This window comes from Sorex araneus, chromosome 5 (genome assembly GCF_027595985.1).
Source record: "Sorex araneus isolate mSorAra2 chromosome 5, mSorAra2.pri, whole genome shotgun sequence".
Classification (NCBI taxonomy): Eukaryota; Metazoa; Chordata; class Mammalia; order Eulipotyphla; family Soricidae; genus Sorex; species Sorex araneus.
In genome coordinates this window covers 24,329,076-24,341,532 of record NC_073306.1, presented here as the reverse complement: position 1 = coordinate 24,341,532, position 12,457 = coordinate 24,329,076, and the positions used below count along the sequence as shown (strand labels likewise).

Here is a 12,457-nt window from a genome sequence, read left to right as displayed (position 1 = left end):
AACCAAAAAACTAATAAAAATCTGACAGAAAAGAAACTGACATAACTAAAAAGCTTCTGCACTGCAGAAGAAATGATTAAAAGCAAAAGGCATTCTACTGAATGGGAGAAGATATTCATACAACATACATCTCACAAAGGACTAATTAATTCAAGGCATGCTGTACATAAAGCTTGACAACAATAAGATACATCCCTGAAGAGGACATAATCTTATGGTAGGGATTTTATTGTGCTTATCACTTATTATCAGGGAAATGGAAATTAAAATGACGAGACACAGCACGTATCAAAAAGACTAGAAACCACCAGTGCTTGTGGGGCTGTACGGAATAAAAAACCCTTTAATTTCACTGTTGATGGGAATGTTGTTTTGTTCAGCGTCTCTGAATAACAGTGTGGGTACTTCTTTAAGAAGTGTAGTTTCTAGAACCAGAGCAATAGTACAGTGGTTAGGGCATTTGCCTTGCATGTGGCTGACCTGAGTTCGATCCCCAGCATCCCATATGGCCGCCCAAGCATTTCCAGGAGTTATTCCTGAGTGAAGAGCCAGGAGAAACCCTGAGTGTCACCAGATGTGACTCAAAAGAGACAAAAAAAAAGTAGTTTCCAGGGGTTAGAGAGACAGAATGGTAGGTAAAGTATTTGCCTTGAATGTGGCGAACCCTGGTTTGATCTCTAGGTACCACATATGGTCCTCCCCAGACCTTTCAGGAGTGATCCCTGAATACAGAACTAGGAGTAAAACCCTGAGCACTGCCAGGTGTGCCCCCCAAAAACCAAACAAACAAAAAGTAGAGCTTTCTTATGATTCTGTGATCATAAGAAAGTAGTATATAGAGGAACAAAATTTAAAAATGGACAACATTTAATGAGGACAAACTCTTAACATTTGAATGCAAAATTAAGATTAGTAAAGTGGTGGGGGGAAAGTACAGGTGGGGGTAGAGAGAGAAGACTAGGTGTGGAAAATCTTGGGGACTTGGTGGCGAAGGTGCAGAAACTTTATTCACCAAAACCATAGAAGATAATACTTTAGCATTTCAGTCAAAAGATAATTAAAAAATTTAAAAACATTATGAAATGAGATTAGCTGAACAGACACTTCTTAAAGGACAAACAGATGCCACACAAATATGAAAAGGTGTTCATCGCTGATTACCCGAGAAATGAAAGTCAAAATGACAATCACCTCACACCCATGATAAGTGGCTCAAATAAAAAAAAGTCAGGAAACAATGCTGGAAAGGATGTGATTTTTAAAAAAGGAACTCTTGGGGCCGAAGTGATAGTACAGCAGCAATAGTACAGTTGGCTGGCATGCAACTGATCTGGGTTGAATCTTTGGCATTTTAAGGTCCTCTGAGTACTGCCAGGAATGACCTCTGAGCATCACAGGTGTGCCTCCTACCCCCCCAAAATGGAACTCTCATTCCCTATTGATGGTGCTATTGTCTGGTTTTGCCTTTATGGGAAAACAATAATGAAGACATTAAAATAAAGATAGAGTGCTCCCAACTCCCATGTGACCATGATTCTTTTCTAGGCATCTATCCAACACAAAAACATTAATTTGAAGGATTTATATGCACCAGTAAGGTGTGTGTGGTGCTGCTTATAATAGTCTAAATCTGTAAACAACCCAACTGCCCAACAAAATAATTAGTGGAAAAAGATAACAAAATACTACTTAGTTATGAGAAAAGATAAAATCTTGCAATTAGCTTCAACTTGGATGGAATTGGAGGGTGTCATGATAAGTGAAGTTGAGTCCAAAGGAAAAGAAAAATACAGGATGATCTCCCCCATAAGTGGAGTATAAACAAAGTAAGGAAATAAGTAATACTGGAGGAATACACACCCTGGTAGTGTCTGTGGAGCAGCAGCATTGTGAGCACAAAATTGACTAAAGAACCATAGGAAGCAAATCAATAAAATAAAAAATTGAATGAACTGAGTGAAACCATTCAAAAATTGATTTTTGGGGGGCGGGGAGGGCTTGTCTTCTGGTGGTGTTTAGGGGCTACTCCTATCAGTGCTCAGAATACCATGCGGTCAATGTTGGGCATCTAACCCCAGACTGGAACATGCAAAGCACAGGCTCAGCATATCAGCCTGCCCCTCCCCCCAGAGTTGTTTTTTCCCCCCCATAAATCAACAAAATTGCTAAACTATGTTACATTAACAACAACAAAAAAAAGAAGAGGAAAAATTATTAAAATTAGGGAAGGTAAGACTTCCTAATGATTATGGTAACACTACAGAAGAGAGATTATAGAATTATTTGAATAACTTCATAACAAATTAGATAATTGGAATAATCAGTACCCCAAACCAAAAGTTTCAAAATACAAACAGAAAATGAGTAAATATAACAAAATAAGTTTAGTAGTAAAAAATTCACATATTGGGGCTGGAGCAATAGCACAGTGGGTAGGGCATTTTACTTGCATGTGGTTGACCCGGGTTCAATTCCCAGCATCCCATATGGTCCCCTGAGCACTGCCAGGGTAATTCCTGAGTGCAGAGCCAGGGTAACCCCTGTGCATCCCCAGGTGTAGAATAACATAGCTTCAGGTAGTTTAGGTTTATTGGGTTACTCCCGTTACAGTGCTCCTATTCATCTTTATTTGTAGCTTCTTTCTTAGTGTTCTGTTGACTTGTAAATAATGTTTTTCTCTTCTCCTTGAGTCCTTTGCATAACTTATTCAGAGCAAGTCCTTTTTGTGTGGACACAGGAAGACTTAACAAATGTTATGCTTTTGTAACCTAGGAGTCATTTGACTCTACATGATATTTTCCTCCAGGGCATCTGTTCTCTTGACCTAAGCCTCAGCTGCCCTTACTTCCTAGGATCCCCAAAGCAGGGTCCCGACGTGGGACGAGAAGGACCCAGGGTAAGTGGTAAGTTATGTGCTACCCTGGCATCGAGATGGGCCTGACCAAAGTGCCTAATTCTTAACTATAAGTTAAGAGCTTGATCATAGACAAATGCTGTCATGATCCAAAAGTAATTATGAGACTAGGACCCTGCTAGGGATAGGAAAGACTGATCTGGCCTGAGCACTGTAGTCTGAGATTGAGATGGCCCCAGGAGAGCAATTCCATAAGCTTTAATGCATCTCTTATTGTGTCCATACAAAATGATTAATATTATGAATTCTTATATGTTTGCTGGCTGAGGAGAAGAGAAACACACTCATGGGACTTCGCCCTTGGGTGGATCCTCCTGCTGAAAGAGAATTAAGTCCTAGGAGAAGCATCCCCTAAGGGAAAGGAACCTTACCCTATTGATGGTGATCACACCTATGTGTACGCCCCAAACCCCTCATGCTGGGGAGATTTAACTAGGCTGTAAGAGTGGGTTGGGGGGCCAGATCCACAGATCCAGAGAGAGATCCAGAGCCGGGAGAGAAGAGGAGAGAGAGAATGAAATAAACTGATCGAGCAACCAGTTTGGCCTTCTTCCTTCCATCGCTTGCCCTCGACCGACAGCACACACAGCGGTTCCGGGGCACCGGACGCGAGTGGTGAGACAGAGCCACCCGGAGAGCCCACGAGTGCGCGCGCCCCTCGGTGAGTCTTAGTTTTTTACACCCAGGTGTGACCCAAAAAGCAAAAAAAAAAAAAAAAAATCACATAATTTCCTAAACACGTACCATCTCACTTAGGTAGTTTCACAGATATCAAATATGTAAAAAAAAAGTATAAACAATTTCATAAAGTAGAGGAATATTACCAACTATACTTGTAAGGCCAAAATTACTGCAATATTACTGACTGATACCAAAGACAAATATATTACAAGAAAATAAATCTATAGACATTGTCCCTATAAACATGGTTGAAAATCTTTAAGAATTAACAAATGGATTCCTTAAAAGATAGAAAGTTTCACCAGAACAAACTGTTACTTATCACTGAAATACGTTTAATTTCTTAAAACTTGTTACGGTAAAGTAAACGTATTAGGTTAATAAAGGATAAGAACAGAATTTCAGTTGACAAGGAGCACAAAAAGAGAAATTCCTCAAACAAATAACAGCAAAGAAAACCTTGTTTTACATAATACCATAACATATAATTGTGCAAGACCAAATACTATAATATTAAAATCATGTCAAGGAAGTCATCTCTCAGTACTATTTAACATATCATACAAAAATATAACCAGTCTAAAACAGCAAGAATAAGAAATATGAAGGCATAGAGACTTAAATTTCCTTTATACTTAAAGCACTTCACCCACTGCTCTTTTGGGCTGCCAATCTTTTGTCTCTCTCTTCAGCGATAGTGAGGCATATGCTTTTTCCTTGAGGAAGAGAAATCCATGATTTATTACCTTTTCCAATAACAAAAATGTTGGTGAGGCAGGTAGCAAAACTGTTGCCATTGGCATCTTTCACATGGATCACATCAAAAGAACCAGGGTGTTTCTCTCTGTTGGTGATCACACCAATTCTTCCCACGTTTGCACCTCCAGTCACCAAACATAGGTTACCAGAGTCAAACTTGATGAAAACAGTAATCTTGACACTCTCCAAATCAATCTGAGTGGTATCATTCACCTTGATGAGAGGATCAGGATAGTGAATGGTGCGAGCATCGTGAGTCACCAAATGAGGGATTCCTTTGGTGCCCACAAAGACCTTCCTCACTTTGCATAACTTGTACTTGACCTCTACAGGTATAACACGACGAATAGCAAAGCATCCTTTGGTGTCATCATTCAGACGGAAATTCTCTCCAGTCTTATCAATACTGATAAGACATCCATAAATCCAGCAGGGTAGGTAATATCAGTGCGGACCTTACCATCAATCTTGATGAACCTCTGCATGCAGATATTTTTCACTTCATCTCCTGTTAGAGCATACTTAAGCCTGTTTCTTAAGAAAATGATGAGTGGAAGACACTCTCTCAGCTTGTGTGGACCCGTGGATGGATGAGGAGCAAACACACCAGTCAATTTATCCAGCATCCAATGCTTTGGAGCTGCTACACGTTTCAGATGCTTCTTAGGACCATGTCTAGGCTGCACTAGACATAGAAAGAGAAAACGGTTTCATTTTGCAAGTAATACATTTTTATCTTTTCAAAAGTGTTATGGACAGATAGGAATTTTAAAAAAAGATCTTTCACCGTAAGGAATTTGGCTCTACACACATTACTAATCTTGACCCCTATTTATATAGAGATTCTGGAACCACTTCTACAGATTCTAAAGGTAGAGCTGTTCTATAAATAAAAAATGGTAGACTGGCCAGACATTCACTTATTAAATGTACTAGTAAATCTAAAAGGCAAAATTTTAAAAGGGGATAACCATCCAAGAGCACTGAAAACCACAAATACTAACAATAGTTGTTACGTCCAAGGGTTTAAAGGCACATAACCATGATATGTGCTTATTCCAATCAAATTTGCAAAGCTGTGCTAACAAAACAGATTAAAACAAAGAGTTGTAACCAAAGGAATAGAAACATTCTAATAATTTTTGTATGATTCTTTCTAGGGAATCTTAACTGCTATATCAACCATTACATTTAGACCTGGATCAGTAGAGAATAGAGAAGTGTTTCACAGTAAAGCATGTCTTGCATGTGTGGGACCATGGCCATAGGCTTAATCCCTGACACCATTATTAAAAAAGATCCAAATTATGACTCTGTGATTTCATACCGTACAGTAAACTAGTAGTTGTTGGCTATTTCAATCATATCTCAGTTGTTACTTTCCCTGAGTGCACATATTCTAACTTTTATATGTCCCCCCCCCATCACCTGGCAATGTTCAGTATTTAACTCTGGCTCATAACTCACAGATAACTCCTAACAGTGCTCAGGAGACTATATCGAGTGACAGAGATTGAGCCTGGGTTTGCTACATGCAAAGGAAGTGTCCTACCCACTATATTATCTCTCTCTCTCTCTCTCTCTCTCTCTCTCTCTCTCTCTCTCTCTCTTTGCATCACATCTGGCGATGCTCGGGGGTTACTCCTGGCTCTGCACTCAGGAATCACTCCTGGCCGTGCTCAGGGGACCATATGGGATGCTGGGAGTTGAACCCGGGTCAGCCATGTGCAAGGCAAATGCCCTACCCGCTGTGCTATCGCTCCAGCCCTGTATCTAGCTCTTTATGTAACTCTTGCTAGACTCTGCTAGCTAGGTAGCAGATGGGTTTTCAGGAAATTTCTGAGCAACTAATACAGAAAGTGTGGGGAAATTTTCAGATTATAAGTGGAAAAGTCAATAGTGTGGTATGCTGGGAGACTGAAAGGAGAGAAGCTTACTCAAAAGACTAGTTTGCATGCTTAACCGAGCACTAGTCAGGAGTAGCCCCTGAGCAACACTAAGGATGGCTAAAAACCCAGAAGAAAAAAAAAACGTGAAAAATTTTGGGAGACTGAATTTAAAGAAAAACCAATAAATTAAGAGGACAGCAAAAAAAAACTTAAATAAAAACACAGACATAGCAAAGATTTTTAGAGGTTATGTTTTGGGGAACATGAGTAGTGCTTAATGGCGACTCCTGGCTCTGTGCTCAAGGGTCAATCCTGAAGGTTCTTGGGAAGAAATATTAGGTACCAGGGACTCCAACCAGGGTCAACTGTATAAAAGGCAAACACCTTAACCCATGTACTATATCTCTGGTCTAGGATTTTAAACCCATAAAGGAAAAAATTGAAAAAATATATGCTGGAAAGAAAGCACAGTGAGTAGAGTGCTAGCCTAGCATGAAGCACATGATTTCTGGCACCATATACTCCTGAAGCATCCCCAAGACTGGTCCCGGAGCACAGAGCCAGGAGTAAGTGCTGAGCACCACCAGATATAGGGAAGAAGGAAGGAATGGTGGGAAGTAGGAATGGAGGTAGGAAAAAGGAAAGAACAGGAGGGAGGAAGAAAGAGGGTGGGAGCGAAGGTAAAAGCTGTATGTCAAAATACTTGGAAAAATCAGTTAAATGAATAGATTCCTGGAAATATTTTCATAAAGAAAAAATGGCACAATATGCATAAGCAAGCCTTCACAAACAACCTATAAAGATGAAATGAGCATCAATTCACTCTTCCCCTTTTGCCCTTTACAAATGTCAATGTTGGTAGAATTCTACCAATTTTTCAGAGAACAGAGCATTTAAAAAAAGAGAGAGGACTAATTCTTTTTTTATTAGTCAGGGATAACCTTAACAGAGCATCAAATAAGATGATGAACTGTAAACTAGAATGCTCACTTTTAGAGAGATTGGATGTTGGTCCACACCAGGCCTTATTCAGGGTATTAAATACAATGTTAGAAATCAAATCAGGTTGTTTGCCTCATGCAAAGCATGCACCTCAACCTCTATACTGTATCTCCAGCCCTAATATGTTTCCTGAAAAATATTCCCTATTACAGAGAGAAGAGATGATGTCTGAGGAGAGAACTATGTTGAATGTCCTTCTTTGTATTGATTAACTCTGTATTGATTAACTCTGATGGATGAACTTTGTCTTCTCTTTTTTAAATCGAGATAATGTAGGTTTATGAGACTATTATGGGGGCTGGAGTGATAGCACAGTGGGTAGGGGGCTTGCCTTGCACTCAGTCAACCTGGGTTCGATTCCTAGCATCCCATATGGGCCCCTGAGCACTTCCAGGAGTAATTCCTGAGTGCAGAGTCAGGAGGAACCCCTGTGCATTGCCAGGTGTGACCCAGAAAGGAAAAAAAAGACCATATGCCCTAGAAGTATAATGTCATGCCTCTAAAAATGTATTATTGGCTCTCCGCCAAGATGTGACCCGAGTGGCCACATGTGTGCGGCTTCTCCGTTGCTGGATGACCATGATCCCGGAGGCCAGCTAAACTACTTTTGGTACCAGCAGCTTCTTGCAGAAATGTCTCTAGACTGTGAACTAAGCCACAGCCCCATGCCGCCCCAGGAGGGGAATGGTTTTTCTCTCTCCGCTTTTCCTTTACAGAGGGAAAGGCGTGGCGACCCCCATATTATAAGGACCACTAAAGAGAGGTACGAGCTTGCAATGATGCAATTTCTTGCAGAAATCCAAAACCGCATGGCCGCAATGAATGAAGAGACCTCATATCTCTTCATTGTCAGCAATGGAAAACAAATTATCAAATGCTTCCTTTTCAGCAGGTCTGATTTTGTGAGGGAAACTCCAAACAATAATAGCGAGTTTTTTGTGGAAATATTGAATGCAATCAAAGTAAAGAGAAAGTAAAGTGAAAATTATCAGCTACACAAGTGGGGGGAATGGGTGGGGGTGGGACGGGAGGTATACTGGGGTTCTTTGTGGTGGAATATGTGCACTGGTGAAGGGATGGGTGTTCAACCATTATGTAACTGAGACTTAAGCCTGAATGCTTTTTAACTTTCCACATGGTGATTCAATAAAAAAATAAATAAATAAATAAATAAAAAAACCCTTATCATTACATAATGCCACTATAGTATTTTGGGCAGTTCTCTCAAACTTAATTTTTCTCTCTTCACATATTTGTAGAGGTTGGAAGGCTTTTTGGGGGGAGGGGAAAAGGGCCCCACCTCGTTGTGGCTGCATTACAGGGCTATAAGCCTTAATCCTTATACTATCTTTCCATCCGGAGACTAGAAAGTTTAAAACGTATTTTTAAAATACAGATTTCTCTGCAGCTAAGATTTCAAACATAAACCACTAATGATAGAATACACTAAAGTGAGATTTGGAAGGTGAAAAAGATATGCTATCTGTGCTGTTATCTATTTCTATTAGAAAGTAAGTTGAATGTGCAAAGTTCTCAAAAACTATTCCACTGTAAACAACAAAGCAATGCTTATCCATCAAAATTTGTGCTTGTCTTTATTTTGCTGTATTAGACCCTAATTTTCTTAAGAGTAGGAGACTGGTATGAGAGTTGCTTCTTGAAGTATAAGTCCAATGGTAGCCACAGCAATAGCTATCACTTCAGACAATCTAGCAGCTACTACAGGATGCTTATTCAAGAATCTGCTCCTTTAACTCTCAAAAGAGTTTGTAAGAATCTAATTTCCTGTATTAAATTTCTTCTCATTTAAAGTAGCTAGTGCTGTTATCTGAACCAAACCCTAATAAAGTATGTACTGTCAGAAATGGATGATGCTCTAATAAAATTACTCAAATATCCAGCAGTTGCCAAGTAGTTTGGCAAAAGATGGAACGCAAACATCAGCATACTGGAAAGTTAATTATCTTATTATGGAAAAATATTTGATAACACTGTTGTTTCTGATATCTTTAAGTAAGCTTATATGCTGACAAAACCTGGAGTTCTAGATGAAGTGGTCAGAAAATATCAGTGTGTAATGGTGATTCCTTGCTGCTTGTAGCAAGTTAATAGGAGAAAGAAATGTCAGACAAGGTTGGCTTATTTTTGAGAGAGGAAGAAAATTCAGTTCTGTTGTGGGAGATTATCTCTACCTGTGATTATAAACCATGCTGACTCAAACCCAGCAGGGTTGGAAATATCCAACTGCTTCTATTTCTCAAAACAAGAAAATACTTGGCTCCAAATTTCTCTCAGGCTTATTTCATTAAGACAACTCTTCTAGAGGCTGGAAAGAGAGTACAGTGAGTAGGGCCATTGCCTTGCACGTGGCTGACCCAGGTTCAATCCCCAATACCCCATGAAGGTCTTCTGAATACTATCAGGAGAGATCCGTGAGCACAGAGCTCAGAGTTGACCCTGAGCACATCTGGATGTGGCCCTCAAACAAGTAACAACTACGAAAAAAAAAAGATAATTCTTCCAGGGCTAGAGATAGCTTAATGAACTGAATACATGCTTTGCATGAAGGAGGCCTGAATTTGACCCCCAGCACTACAAGGCCTTTTGAGCACAGCTGGGCTTTTCTCAGAAACAACAACAAAAAAACCAACTTCCCTTCCAGAAAATAACAGCTACAGCAACTTCAAAGATTAGATTAAGGGTGATGCCTTCCTATTGAAACCTATTATTAATTTAAATGGACTCAAGATTGCTTCGATTAAATGAGGAAGAGACGGGTCTTATATAAACAGTTTAAATATGTTAGTCTTGAAGAGACAATTTGGACTGCAATTATTAGCACATAGATTGTCTAGAAGTAAATCAGAAACCTACTAAATAATTAAGGAAGATACATGGCCAAAGAAACCATACATGACTTATAGAAACCTGTGACTATGTCCAGATGTAACTTTTGAGTTAACATATTTGCAAATGGTGAGATATTTTTTGATGCATAAATTAATGTTTTTCAAATAATTTATGAAATTTCGGACCCTTTATTCAAGTCTCCCCCATCCCCCACTCACTCCTTTTTCTCTCTCCTTTCTATCTGGGACTGCCTTATGCATTATACATATATAAAATTATGCATTATAAGAATGCATTATTGATATTATCCAGTCTAAGGAATAGAACAAAAAGGATGAACAAACATGAACAGTGTCAGAGACCTGTGGAAGACAATCAGGCATACCAATGTATGCATAAACAGCCTGAGAAGAGGAGAAAATAGATAGACATTATATTCCCAGAGATAACATCCAAAGGCTCCCCTAATTTGATAAAAAGCATTAATTTACAAGTTCAAGTAAGAAAATATACAAGAAAAACAAATTCAAAGATACTAATTTTTGAAAGACAAAGAGTCTTGAAAATGGCAAGGAAGTGGCAACTCCTCATGTTAAAGATATCTTAAGTAAGATTAACAGACAATTTCTAACCACAAATCATGGAAGCTACAAGTCATGGGATGACAACAAATACTGAGATCATTCATTACCAACAGACCTGCATATAAAAAATATAAAGGGAGTCCTCCAAGTGTAAAACCTATACACTGTGACCATTTTTCACCTGTCAGGTTGGCAAAATTTCAAGGCTTTCCAAGTATGCTAGTTGGACTGTCAGGAAACAAGTGCTCTCCCATATACTGCTGATGGGAATGAAAAATTGAACATTTTAAAATTATGCTATACTACACCATAAGTAGTACTACAGTTAAGAATATGGCAATATCTAACAAGTTACATATACATTTTTTCTTTGACTTGCTATACCATGTTTAAGAACTTACCTTTAAGATACATCTCCAATAATATGTACTGTTATTTGTAATTTCTAAAAATAAAACCTAAGGACTCACCAGGAAATTGGCTAAGTAAATTATAATCATAGTATCCACATAACAGAACATATAGATATAAAAAAAATGAAGGAGGTCAGAACAGTGGGTAGTGCACTTACCTCGCATGTGGTTCCATCCCCGGTACCCTGTTGGTCCTCAGAACATGTCAGGAATGATTCCTGAGCATGGCTGAGTATGCCCCCTAACCCCCCCCCAAAAAAAACCCACCTAACAAAGACCTGACTTCTATAAGTTTAACTTATACTAATTAATGGTATTCTACTTGAATATTTGTTCTTATTCTTGTCAGTAATGCTGGAATACAAGATCATTAAGACCGTATCATGAATGCAGAAGAATAAAATTTATGGGTGCATTGGCAATTGAGTATCCGTGGAAAATTATGTTCACAAAAAATAAAAGTTTTGATTCTAAAATATGTCAACATTTGAAATCCAAAATCTCATTATAGCAGATGAACAAACACTTGGTGGTAGTAATTTTATAATACACAATGGTATTATAAACATTTCTCCTTTCTTGCTCTCAGTTTCCCATGTCAATATGTTAACCATGGCACCATCTTGTGGATATTTTATCAAATAGCTGAGCTGTGGGAACATTTATATGGGAAAACTAAAAATGAAGGATAGTGGTAAATAATCTTTCTTACTCTCTTTCACAGGGCTTCAACTATGCAAATAAAGTCTTGAACCAAGAATGATATGGTGTTTTCTTTTAATTATCTAAAATTTTGAGCCAGCACTAACTTCAAACTCTCCAAGTGCTATTGAAATATATATACATATATATTTAAATTTTATTGAATTACCGTGAGATAATTACAAGCTTTCATGTTTGGGTTACCATCACACAATGATCAAACACCTATCCCTCCACTAGTGCACATTCCCCACCACCAATATCCCCAGTATATCCCCCTTTTTCCACCCTCCCCCTGCCTCCATGGCAGACAATATTCCCCATACTCTCTCTCTACTTTTGGGCATTATGGCTTGCAGCACAGACATTGAGAGGTCATCATGTTTGGTTCATTATCTACTTTTGGCACTCATCTCCCATCCCAACTGACTTCTCCAGACAGCATTTTCTTAGTGATCCTTCTCTATTCCATCTGCTTTCTCTCCTTTTAGTCTGTTTATTCTTATAGAACATATGTCTTTAAATGTGTAATAAAAAATGTAATTTTATTGATTTTGGAGTTTGGGTCACCCCCAGCAATGATGCTGAAGAGTTATTGGTGGCTCTGTGCTAAGGAATTACTAGCAGGCTTGAGGGGCCATATAGGGTACATAGGATTGAACC

General features: G+C 38.8%; 1 pseudogene; it reads right to left on the bottom strand.

The window, feature by feature from the left end:
• Positions 1–4,240: 4,240 nt before the first annotated feature.
• Positions 4,241–11,257, bottom strand: LOC101545663 (40S ribosomal protein S4, X isoform-like; annotated as a pseudogene).
• Between the last annotated feature and the right edge of the window lie 1,200 nt (positions 11,258–12,457).